Source organism: Platichthys flesus, chromosome 22 (assembly GCF_949316205.1).
Source record: "Platichthys flesus chromosome 22, fPlaFle2.1, whole genome shotgun sequence".
NCBI classification, from domain to species: Eukaryota; Metazoa; Chordata; class Actinopteri; order Pleuronectiformes; family Pleuronectidae; genus Platichthys; species Platichthys flesus.
The window spans coordinates 8,248,168-8,261,435 of NC_084966.1; positions in this window are offsets into that span (position 1 = coordinate 8,248,168).

The following is a 13,268-nucleotide window of genomic DNA, read 5'->3' on the forward strand; positions in this document are numbered from 1 at the left end:
CCTCGCTTTAGAATAAATGGCTGCAAAAGGAGAGCAGGGTATATAATCAGATCCAACACTGGATGTTTGTCACCGACGGCAAAGTGGAGCTCGGATCTGCTGTAGAGCTTCGCCCAATACGCCGCTAACGCAGTAATTAGTTTCCTCTGCGACGAATTCAAACAGAAAATCGTTCAAACAGCAATTCACCAGAGTTATTGGATCAAATACATCAAACCTCAAGTCGATAACTCCACAGTGTTTACGTGGGACGAGCTGTTCCAGACGCCGATGCCAGGTAGAGAGGAAATAAATAAATAAAAATAGAATTAAATAAATCTTCATTTTTCGGGAGGAGCAAACCATTTCTATAGTTGCCAGGCAACTAATGAAGAGGACGGGGCTTTATTCTGTTTTTTTGCAGAAACCAAATTTAATTTAGCAGCACGCCTCGGAAAAGCAGAAGACGTTAATTTTCATTCAGAACGTGTTCGCAGACAAAAGCTTCGGAGCATGACATTTTGTCCGGCTCATTTGAAATAAACAGAACATTGATCATTCAGCAGAGTTTCTGATAATAACTTAGGAAATGGGCTTTGTTATACAGGAGCATGAAAGACTGAGAAGAGAGGAACAACACACAGACCGTGTGCAGGGCTGCTACACCTCCGACTGCAGAGCTCCGAGGCCGGTGTGCCAACGTGGTCCGAGGTTTACGGAGCACGGATCCTGACTCTAGGATTATTACGGCTTCACTTGAAATATTCTGCAAGCGCTGCCTGACTGAACCGTGTCTACTGATTTCACTCCACGTGCAGAGGGAACCGACGCATTTCCATGTTATTTTTCTGGATGTGAACCGATGCAGGTCAAACGGGTAAAATAGTTTTGACTTGATTCAATATTCAGACTTTCAGCGAGGTTCAGCTTTGAGAACCTTCAGTCATAAGTCGACTTGTTGTGTGGGTTTTTTATATAGACCATGGATAGGGTCACTTGGTCAGCACAAATCGTTTTATGTTTATGCCCCTTAGCTATACAGGAGGAAAGAAAAGAGCTAAAGATGGTGGCAGCCATTTTATTTTATTTTGGTCCAGAAAACGATATTCTTGATATTTTTCACAAAGATTTTGCTATGAATAACAATACAATACAATAATCAAATATAAATATGATATAAAGAGAGAGAAAAACAAGCAATCGTATAGAGTGAAAAAGGAAACTATTAGATCCCAAAAATAGTTTTCATCAAGCAGAGAAACAAAGTCATCTATGGAACATTTGAGGGAAAATTATAATATAATGCTTTCTGATTCAAGGCTTGAAGATTTCAAGTATAAACACAGTTAATACTAATCAATAATTAAGGTTCTGTTATTAGTCTTCATTCAAGTGATTATTAACTACAACGTGTTTATATACTATTTCATGTCAAGCTGGCTGCCATGAACAAACATGATTTAAAAATGTATATATATATAATGTTTATTTGTTTCACTGCGTCTCATTTTTCCCTCCCTGAATCCGTCCGCAGCTTTTATTAAGATTCTGTTCACCCTCCTCTCTCTCTGTTTTGAGGAAGTAGCGGGGCCAGAATCATGTTTTATTTAATTTCATGTTTATATTTATTCATTTAGCATTAGTTCTTTGCTCTATCAAGTAAATGTGTCAGATTAAGCCGTGCAGGCTAGTTTTCATCTGCAAATGCTGGCACGCCGATGGTCACATACATACAGCATATTGTTATAAGTTATACGTGATGTCAAAGGAATTTTTTATTGGAATTAATAAATATGTATTTATAGCAATTTTTCTTTTCTCTTAGTGAATTATCTTTGTTTATATTGTGTTTTTGTCAATGCAGTGCTGGACTGCTGAAAATACTGTTGTACTATCCATCCACCGAAACTTCCATCCATCCATACAGCCAACCTACCATTCCATCCTTCCATCCATTCAATGAACCTACACACCCATCCACCCATCCATCCACACAACCAACCCACCCACCCACCTACCCCAAGACTTAACCCACCCATCCGTCCGTACAACCAGCCCACCCAACTCATTCACCATTAACAGATACACACTGAAATAAAAGACACATGACAATTAGTCAAATTAGTAATTAGCACAATGAGTCCTTGTCTAGATTCTTTGACAAATTTCGACACATGTTTAAAAAAAAAAAAGAAGGTAATTTTTGTTAGTTCGGTGATCAGCTAAATTTTAATATATGAACAGGGGAATAAAAGGCAGTAAAAACTAAACCCGAATGAATAAAATACAGTATTTTCAGATATAACCAGACACATTATACCTCACTCAGTTGTTCCCACGTTTTACATATACTGACAGAATGAAATTTGTACAAATCCAAAATGTTAATATCCGCATTACCCCTTGGTATTTATAGTACATTCATTTTCTCATCATATTTACAATGTTGGAATGTGGCCCCTCAAACAGGTCGTGAACTTTTTTTAGAAGGAGAAGTGTGACAGAACGGCCTGGGAAGTGAAGCTGGTCATGAGTTCAAGGAGAAATCATCCCATTCCTTGTCCTGCTAACTATGTCTGAGCAGGAGCCTCGATGAGTCACCGGCAAATTTCACGAAATCGATCATCAACGCCTAATGAGAAACGTCCAAATATTCCTCTTTCTGTAATATACTACAACTTTTAGGGCACGACCAGAGAGAGGCCGAAGTTGGGGGAGAGACGTGCTCATCCATACCACCAAAGGTAAAGAAATGAAAAGGCATGAGCAAGAGAGGATATGAGGACGTGGTTTCAGGATTTTAATAGAGTGAAAACACGGGACGGAGAGGAGAGAGAGGAAAGAGAAAGGGAGAGAAAATCATGGAAGACAACCCGCTCGGGAGAAAAGGCCGGAGACGACTTCAAATGGAAGTCTCTCCACTCATCTCTCCTCACTGTGGCCACGGCTGACCCGGGAAGGAATGGTGCAGGTCAGCGGCGCTCTAGGCTCGTTTTCCGAAAATGTCTGCTCGCGGCTACCTCTCATTAAAACCACAGCGGTGAACACAGACATCTTTAAAGTGTGTTTTTTTGTTTTTTTTTTCCAACAAAAACACAGTGGCTGTTCAGCAGCGTCTTTGAACAAAGGGTTCCTGATTGAGCGCTGGTTGGTCCGTGGGCGTCACCGCGGGGCTTTTAGTTCGCACTTAATGGCCACGCTTCCACTCGGGTTTCTTTTAATATCAGGAGTGAAGGTACAAATATTCCAGTGCAACCGTGATGAGTGCTGCAGTGTTTTTGTGCTCTCGCTGGCTCACTGCTGAAACGTGTCTGTTCCCGTCTGTGCCCTTTGAATATGTCTAATTCCGTGTGTAACTACATTTTCTGCCTTCACCCTTTTGCAAGTATTTTTCAAGGTCACATATGTTGATATGTCTTTGCTGGAAAAGTATATAATTAATAAAGATACTAACCACTGGTCTGAAGTGCCCTGTTTATTCCCAGTCAGTGTCTTACAATGGAACCCACCAACAACCTGTCTCCTTTGAGAACAACCGATGACTTCTACATCTACTACAACTATATATTAAGATATACAGGTACAAGTCTTTCTTTAAAAGATAAATCAAAATTAAAAAATGTAAAAGTAATTTGAATATGTTTGTTCTTTCATAGTGACACGAGCAACGATTGATTCATGGGAGCAGCACAAGTGGTACATTGTCACCACTTGTCGTTTTGTAAATGCTCTCTGAATTATTACTATTAAATAATTTGCATGTGCACAATACTTGAGGAATGAACCTGTTGACAAGATTTGCAATTTAGTCTCACACTTAATCTGCACAGGGAGAAAACTAGACGAGAACAAAATACAATAGAAATTAGGCGTTGGTGCATTACGTCGAGTTATTAAATGCAAATGGTCTATAATTACACATTGCACACAATATTCCACAGTTCAAAAACATTAGATATGAAGCATTGTCAGCATATGTCATAGTCCACACTAGTCATTGGAGTGAAAACCCAGAGACGAACCTGAAGTTACTTTGATAACCAACAATCCAACTTCGTAGCACAGCCTCTGGGGCTGAGGATGTACATCACGTTACGTGTCTGTATTGAATAAGGGGGTGTATTAATATAATTTAGCTCTGACGATTGAAAGCAGGGCAGCTGAATCGAGCATGTGTCATCGCACTTGTGGACATAAATTATGGCAGTAATAACTTTTTCAAAAATGAGTCGGAGAAACACGCAATCGTCAATAAAGAAAGCATGAAACTCTTGTGCGGTGTAAAAACTTTATGGAAACTGTCAAAATCGTTCACCCCCTGTCTGCACTTTGTTTTTCTGGAGAAGCTGCAGCATTAGATGACGTAGATAAGAAAACAGTTCAAAGTGGAGGATGCTGTCTGGTCCTGCTCCTAACACGGCCTCATGTGAATCCTAGACCGATGAGCACCATTTTGAATTCTCAGGGCGTTTTCTCTTGCCGTGTGCCATCTATAATTAAACGCCAGTTCTAATGATGGGAATCTTTGGAGTGGTGTTTGAATTAGACTAAGGCGGCGTGTGAATGGATTTCCAGATCTCCAAATAGCGCGGCGTAGGTGGCGATGCTCGTGGATTCCCCTTAACTCCATTAAGTTGTTTCTCTCATTCTTTTCAGAGTTGGTTTGGCGTGTAAATACCACAAGTGAGGCAGAGAAGTGAGCCGCCTCTGCCTCAGCTAATGTATTCTCACTGAAACCGCATCCATACATAAGAACAATAACAGAAAAAGATCCGTCCTGCTCTCACTTCAGCTGCTGCACGACATGAGAGAATAACAAATACGTCTTTATTAGACCTAAGGGGCCAAAGCTGCTTTATTCTACCCACCATTTTCTTGTCTTTGCTTTTCTTGAGCTTTTTTCCAGCTCGGAAATACACACACACCCCCACACATAGTAGCTGACCGAGCTTTGTAGATGATCTACAATCATTTACACATACTTCTAAAGAGAAAAGGAACAGCTGATGTGCTTTACATAAGGTGCAGCCTGTCTCATCCATCAGCATAAAGGCCCCAGCAGAGCTCGCAGGAGACTCTTTATTCCTGCTTTACAAAAGACAAACTTCTGCGGTTCAACAAAAGCAAAAGAAGGAGTTGGAATTTTGGGGGAGTTCTTCCCTTCTTTTTACATATATCTGCAAATCATGACTCTACTCTTTCTAGATCACCGTGGGGTTGCTGGTGCAGAGAACACGACCAGACAGACAACGTGACATCACATCGAAGGTATTTCAAAGCGATCCGCAAAAAAAAATACATCGCGTCTTCTTTTTTTTATTTCTTCTTTGGGGCGTCAGTCCCTCGGCATCAAAGAGCCGAAGAGCCCCCTTTCCCAGAGCCGCCATTTCACACCGGCGCTCGATGATCACACGGGGAGAGATCCATCACGCGCGAGGAACGGATTGCAATTTCCCCGCTGACAGCACCCTCGGTAGACCAGGATGCAATGCAGCGGGTGCATATCTTTGCAGGTCTGTTGTCCGTGGCTGGTGAATTACGCTGCCTGGGATTCTGAAAGGGATTCGATGCAAATTAACGGCGTTCTGTTTGTAGCTCGGTTGTTGACGTGTATGTGAAGTTGACTGTGTATTTATCATCAACTGTCTCCTTTATTTTCCCTACAGTTGTTGAGAAAATTGAGTTTTTTGTCCACACTAGTTCATTTGCATTATTTCTCTCTTGATCAGTTTCAATTACAGCAGCGATTGTCTCAATTACACTAGGATTCTAAAAATTAAGTTTAAAACATATTCAAAACCTCACAGATATTTTAGATGTGGATGCTTGCCTGCATATTTTAGTTCGGTAGAGTTTTGGATCAGGAAATATGCCGCCGTCAAACCCTAAGGGTGAAAAAACACATTTTGTTTCTGCAACTTTTCTTTTTATTACTTATTTTCTGTGCTTTATCCTGCATAGTCCTTAAAACGTCTCTTTCCCACAATACACACATACAAAGGCAACATTCAGTCCTGGTCACAAGATCCCAATATATAAACTGGAATTTATTATATGCTCTAAGGAAAACTGGTCCTACAATTATCAGCAAACTGTATGAAATACTAAAGTAGAAGGACGCATTACACTTGAATGCGGCTGATGTGAATACAGTGAATTAACTCGTTTGTTTTCAAGTGGGCAATTTAATGGCTAATAAAGCATGACGGTCATTATCGAAAAAAAGCATAACCTCAGGGACACTTCAGATAGACGCCCTGAACAACCAAACCTGCGACATGTTGAATAAACTCACAAATACAATACAAACATTTGAAAGAACGACTCCTATGTGAAGTAAAGCCTTCAAATGAATGCAGTGAGGTAAAAGGTCCCTCGTCAAGTTGTTCTAATCGTACTCTTTCAGATGATAATGTCAGCATGTGTGAGCCATGAACTTATTTATCTTTCAGCACGTCACGCACCAGGCGAGAACATTGGTTGCAGAGGAAAGCAGCAGGGTTTCTGTGTTCTAAAATACCAAGAACTGTTATTAAGACAGAGTTATAACTATTGCGCTGCGGTTATCCATTCACATTAGTGTGCTCGGCTCAAGGTCCTACTTGTCAGGTTTCCTTCAGACATTCCAACAATATCTAATTGTCGGGAAATTGAAAGTGGTTGAAAGGACAAGCGTTAACTGGTCGATACAAAAGACGCAGAAGCAGCTAGACTGGAAAAATGTAGAGGAAAAAAAGGAAACTTTGAATTGAGATTTTTTTCTCGCAAGGTTGAGAAAAGAGAAATATTTTCAAGAACATTAAAAGTAATTGATCAGGAAGCTAATGATGTGGACGTGAATCCTTCAGCAGAAGAGCTATTTACTTTCTTAGGGAGGGTAAAGAATTACTTATGGTGCCTTCACCAACGAAAAAGTGACATGTCCGTTTGCCGTGTCCGTTTCAAACATACTAACATGCGTCCTTTACGTTAGCATGGTTTGTGAAGCAATGTATCCACTAGGGGGAAGCATAGAGTCAGATGCAACAACGATAAGGACAGTGGAGGAGATTATATGACTATCTTTAAAAAATTCCACAAAGCCGCCCCCCCCCCCCACCATGAATTCTGCTGATCCTACTCCGTTTTTTCATCCTTATCCCAAAGCCTCCAGAAGACGTGCACAGATACGGACGGAATGAACGCAGATTACGACTTTGTACGTTTTCCGTATCTTACAGTACAAACTAAACTTTCTTTTGAGCTCTTATGACACCTGAAGGCTACCACAGGTTCTCTTTTAATGTTTGGAAAGGGAGGGGGAGGTGAGGGGTGTTCAGCTGCAACATGCAACTTCACCACTAGATGTCACTCAATTCTACACACTGGACATTCAAGTTGCAGACGTGCACTCATGCAGCGTCCTTGAATAATTGCGGCTTACGTCAGCGAGGAACAAAGCCACCTGTGTGAGGACAATGGCAGTCACCTCGTCAATGGGAACTTGTGGCTAATGGACTCATTGTCGTCTTAATGCAGCGTCTGATTGATGTTAGCAGAGACCATAAGGTTTGTTTGCCTCCGCATCCATTAAGGTACATAAGCTCTTTGGTGATTTGTCTTTGACGGACAAACTACTCAGCTGAGGGGGCGAATGTGCAAATTCAAAGCGGGCTTTTAGAGTGATTTATGTAAATTTAAATGGAGCTGTTTAGGGCTAAAGATCCTGGACAAGTAATTCTGAAAGAAAAATCTGTTTTTTGACGTCACCGCGAAATGTTCCTCATTTTGTTTGCATCACAAACAACGCAAATTAATCCAGTACATTTATGAAGTATGTCCAAAATACAATACATAATTTCTTGTTAGTGTTTTACATCGACAAAAATTGTATTTCGTGTAATGTACAAATTCCATATAAAGGTGTTGATTTGTTGTCACATTTGACACTGAATGTGGGAAAACTTATCAACAGGATTTAAAACAATTGACAAGAAGTTTGTTAGTCTATACATGACACCGTGACCCCCCCCCCAGGAATTACTAGCAGATTAAAAGACGACAGATGATGCCTGAACCAAGTCGATCAGAGGATAACTAACGGAATAAGACAAAGGATATCTAAGCTGATTTCAGAATACGAGCACAATATATATCACTTAAGTGAAACACCATGCAAAGCCCTATTTGGACACCACAACATCCAGAGTCAAACAATAAAATCTACAAGAAAGTTCAAGAAAAAGTACTGCGGCACATTGTGTACACTGTATATTACAAAGAATTGACAAATTGCACATTAAAACAACTTTGATCCCCAGCTCGAAAAACCTGCCTTGGATGTCTTGTGCTATTTCTACTTTATTGTATATAGTGTTTCTTTATTTTCCCCTTGTGCTGCTACTGTGATTTTTCTCTTTGGAGGATCAATTAAGGAGCATCTTATCCTATCTAAGGGAAAAGCATCTGAGCTCTATTTACAGTTATAGATGGGGCAGTCCAGTGGTCTATAGCTCTGGACCCTTCAAATTGGTGATAAGATGTGTCCGAGAATGATGAATCGGAAAGATTCTGCTACATAAACATGCATGCATAATTTATAAGCGTCGGTTACTACATTTGGCTCTAAGGGACTTGCAGAGTTTTTTTTAAATGAAACCATTTGAGTAGATTATGGAGAAGGGGGAGGGGGGGGATCCTTGGTGGAACTGTCAACAGCTCAAAAATCTGAAAAGGGGACAAGGAACCAGTAAAGAGACTTCGCTCGGATTGAAAAAGATTCACAGCCGAGGGTTTCGTGTTTTACTATGATAATCTGGCGTTTCTTCCACTGATGGGCACATTTCACTCGCCATTGATTAAATGGCGAGGGGGATGCATCGACAACCGTCCCCCGCCCCCCCCTCGCCGCAGACACTCGGCTGTTTTGTCAGGACGAGATACCAGAATTAGAGGGTATTCTATCTGAAGTGAGGCTTCCTCGGGGCTGGTGTCTGGCTCAGCGCTGCTGCCTTGAGGCCCGGTTCAAAGGCTGAGCAAAGATAAAAGTCTGGAGAGAGGGGGGTGGGGGGGAGCGCGATGTTGTTTGTCACCGCTTGTTAAAAACAAACTGTTGAAGATCATCATAGTTCCCGTGCTTTCAAAACTTGGACCCCAGGCCTCGAGCGAAAAACAAGTGAGGGAATGAGGCGCTCCTGATCAAAATGAGAGTTCTCGCAACAACCCCCCCTCGTTCCCTTTTGCCTCGCGGGTAGCGACTGATGTGGCGCGGGGTCTGTGGAAGTATTGTGCAATCCATTACCGGGTGTCCTCGGGGTATTTTGCCACCGTGTTGGGGTCACAGCAGCCCTCAAAACAACATCTTCATAAATTTGCGGCATCATTGTTATGTCCCGGGTGCTTGGAAATGTTTTTTTTCATCTCCGGGCAGCGCGGGCCCTCTGGTTTTCAGAAGGAAGTGTGCAAGTCCAGTCGCCGCAGGGAGGAGCGTTTTGGAATGTCTGAATAATCGCCCGAGTGCAGCGGCAATGTTGGAAAGAAAAAGTGTAAATTAAAGATAAGTGCCATTCCAAAAGGTCCATTCAGAATCGATGAAAGAGACATAAAGGGGACATTGTTACCGCGACTATTTATGGCAGGTGAAAGCGGCATGTGGCCGATCGACATGCGGTCAATGGGAGAAGGGGAAAGAGCTGTCGATCTGCATCAGCCCCGGATTCATTGGATATTCAAGTCGCGCAAATGCAAAAGAGAAATATATCTTTTTCATTAAGCGCCGGTAATTAAGTTCTTAAACAACAGAGGACTCCTTCCTGCACACATTGGTTTCATTGGCCTGCAGAGGCATACATCGTAGCCCTTTCCAGAATTAGCACAATTAACCGCCGCCGAGTAACGATCACTGGGCCATTTGAGATTGCTTCTGGCTCCTTCCTCTCCATTTCAGGAACATTATATCTAACTGCCTGACAATACCGGGCTCGTATTTGTCCGATATATGAGTGCATGAATTATTGATACGCCGCCGCTATATCTGTTGCCACTTCCCTTGGGTGCTCTCACTCCGTCATGATGTTGGATAATGAAAAGAGTGAAGAGACAGATTTAGCAATTTCTCCCCCCCAAAACGTCCTGTCTCCAGCCGTCTAAAAGTCTGTTTTAAGAGTGCTCTCGATCTCCTCTGCTGCCTCTTGTACTAACAAAGCGCCAGCGAGTGGCTCTCATGAAAAATGGAAACGGATTCTGTTGTGAAGGAGGAGAGGAATATTTTTTTTAACCGTCCCAATCTGCAAACTATTGACATCCTTGTAGGTGCCATCTATCCCGTCCCCATATTGTTATGGCTCAACAATCCCTGAGGTGCGCTGTTATTGTTACCGTCGCACTGTGCTTCAGAGAGACGTTTCTATTTGTGCAGCAGTGGGACGAGCTCTTCCTTGCGAAGCACACAACAAGACGGAAGCTGAAATAGAGGGGGTTCTTCATGACGCAGGCCTGAGTGAGAGCTATTTCACTAACATGCCCGTGGTCAAACCTGAGATGTGGAACAAGCTGGGCTCCCTGGTGAGAGAGTTCTTACATAACGTGACAAGACACATAGGCCATTTTATCTGAGGTGATACTTTTAGATAAGTACAAAGTTCACAACAGGTTCAGAGCTGCAACACAAGTCACGGAGAAAACGCTTGATTATTATGCCTTTATCTGGATAAATAATGTTTTTAAAGATTTGTAATAATTCTTAATGATCATCTTAGAGTACGATACATTAATGTAGTTAAGAAAATCTGAACCGTATTAATTGCCAAGTAAGTAAGTTCTCCAAATAAGGATTTTGCCTTGGTGTTTGGTGCATAACCGACATATTCAGTAGAAGTAATAAATAAATTACATTAAATATATCAAAAATAAGACACAATGTATATGAGAAGTCAATAGAAGATGTGTTCTGTATGTGCAATGTGGATGGTGTGTGTTAAAAAGGGTGGTTAAAGATGAAAATTTGAATATGATCTTACATGGATCAAATCCACATTAAGTCCAAATCGTAAACCTAAAGTTTATAATAAAGACATTGTTTGGCACAATGTTGTTTGGAGACACATCACAGGGAGTGTTTCCTCTTTGGTCTCTGCTGATCTGCATTTTCCCAAACACACCCTTGCATCCTGCTTGTGCCGATCCTGATTGGATCGACTCAGATAATAACCTTTGTACTTCAAATTACATGCTGATTGATTGTGCCATTTTTAGCAACATCGTTTTTAATCAAGCGATACCAGGTGAAAAAACGCCCCACGTAACGGTGTCATTTGTTGATTGGTGGCGAGTTTTTTCTTGTTTTTATGGCCAACGCATCATATCTGAAACATCAAAGACAAATAGCAGTTTTGACTTTGAACAAAGGGCAGGGGCATCTTATTAGATCCATCATTTAGCGGCAGAAATCCGCCTCAGAAGCGTCCGTGTCTCTACCGACAGCTGTCTCGGAGCTCAACACAGCTGCAGCGCCCTTTTACTGACATGCTGCCTGTGGTGGGAAACGAGAACAAGCCTTTTATGACAGGCTTTCTGGTCAGTGGCACCGCCCGCTGCCGCTCGAGCACGTCACTCCCTTATCTTTTTGTCCCTTTAAAAAATCTGTTGCCACATGTGCGGCACAAATGCCTCGTACGGGGGCGGGAAAAGGTCGCGGGGAAAGTGATGGAAGTTCGCCAAAGTTTCGGTCGGCTCCGACTGTATTATGCTCGACCGAGACAGGGAGGAAGTCTGTGAATCATTCGAGTTAGCAGAGTACAAGGCACTTAAAGGCTTTCATTGTGGCTGAGGTCAGCGCCATTAGCCTGTAGCCAATGAGGCAAGTAACCTCGGGCCAAACAACTCTCCGAGTGGAGTTTGCGGGCATGTGGCAAGTCGAGGAGGTCAAGCACATAAAAACTTGCATTCAGATATATCATAAGTGTGTTATCAGTACCCCCCTCCCCGCCTTTACCTTCGCACAGCAGCCATTAATTTGAATTTATGGGATTTCAAATGAAGAGATCCACACTTATAAAAATGTGCCTACACGTTTCTCCGAAATCCTAATTTGGAATAATCATGCCCACAATCTCCTGAATCACTCCCTCCACTTATCTGCAAATGCCGGCGAATTTGTAGCGCTTATGTCATTACGCTGCTATAAAGTGGCACATCAGTTCAAAATCTCTCGACATGTAAAGGAAAAGAGCTCTCAAAATCGTTTGGCCCCGGCCTCTGTAGATCTGCCGCTCGCAATCCTTTCTTTTTTCATTTCTCCCCAAGGAACCAGGACCTTGATAGATTCAGACAAGCGTATCAAGCCACCGAGTGACACAATCTTTATTACATGCATGGGGACTCGGGAGGCGACAAGGAGCGCGGGAGGGGGGTGGGGTGGGGGGGGTCCGTGAAGAGGATATGATGGGTTAATGGTAAGGGACTGTGTTTGATATGGGATGGCAGTTGTTGTTCGGTGTATCTCCATCATGCTGCGAATCGCCCGGCGACTGTTTCGAGTTGGATCAGCAGCACAGAGGACGGGGGAAAAAAAAAAAATCGGCACCCAGGGGACAGCAGCTTTTTTTAAATTTCTCTGGGTACAAACACGTAAACCAACTGGCTCCATATCCAGAGTGTGTGGGGTTAACAACTTGATGTGACCAAACATCAAGACACCCCACTTGCAAAATTAACACACCTAATAATAAACTTAGAATGAATAGGGATAACGGCTGTGGTAGAAGCTGCAGACTATCAAAGGACTAACAAAAGCTCGCAGCATAGTCAATTTAATGATAAAGGTTATTAGTTGAAATTAGTTTTCTATGTAAGAGCTTCGGGAGCTTTACCGTGTGGCAGGCGCCAGAATAAAGGAGAGGTGTAAGAATATTACAGTGATTTTCTTCCGCTAATTGGTCTGGAGGACAAATTACACAGAAAATACAACAGAAACAAGATAAATACTATAATTACATTTTGAACCCTTTTTGTCTGAATGATTTCCTTCAAAACTTTGCGAAGCTTTCACAGAAAAAAAACATGTGGATTCACATGTGGCCGGGGAAAACATGTGTAAAAAAGAAATGTGTTCATTTTTAAACTAAATCTAATATGGTTGGCCGCCACAATCAAGTCAATTAATACATTTAGTGGCTGTTCTTTAGCCTTCAAGTCAATCAAGTTGGTCAACTTGGCCACTTTGGCTTAAAGATGATTATTAAATGTTCCTCTCTGGCCAAAAGGTCCATTTAGTAGTTGTTGTGTAACTTTTGACCAAAGCTGCAGACACG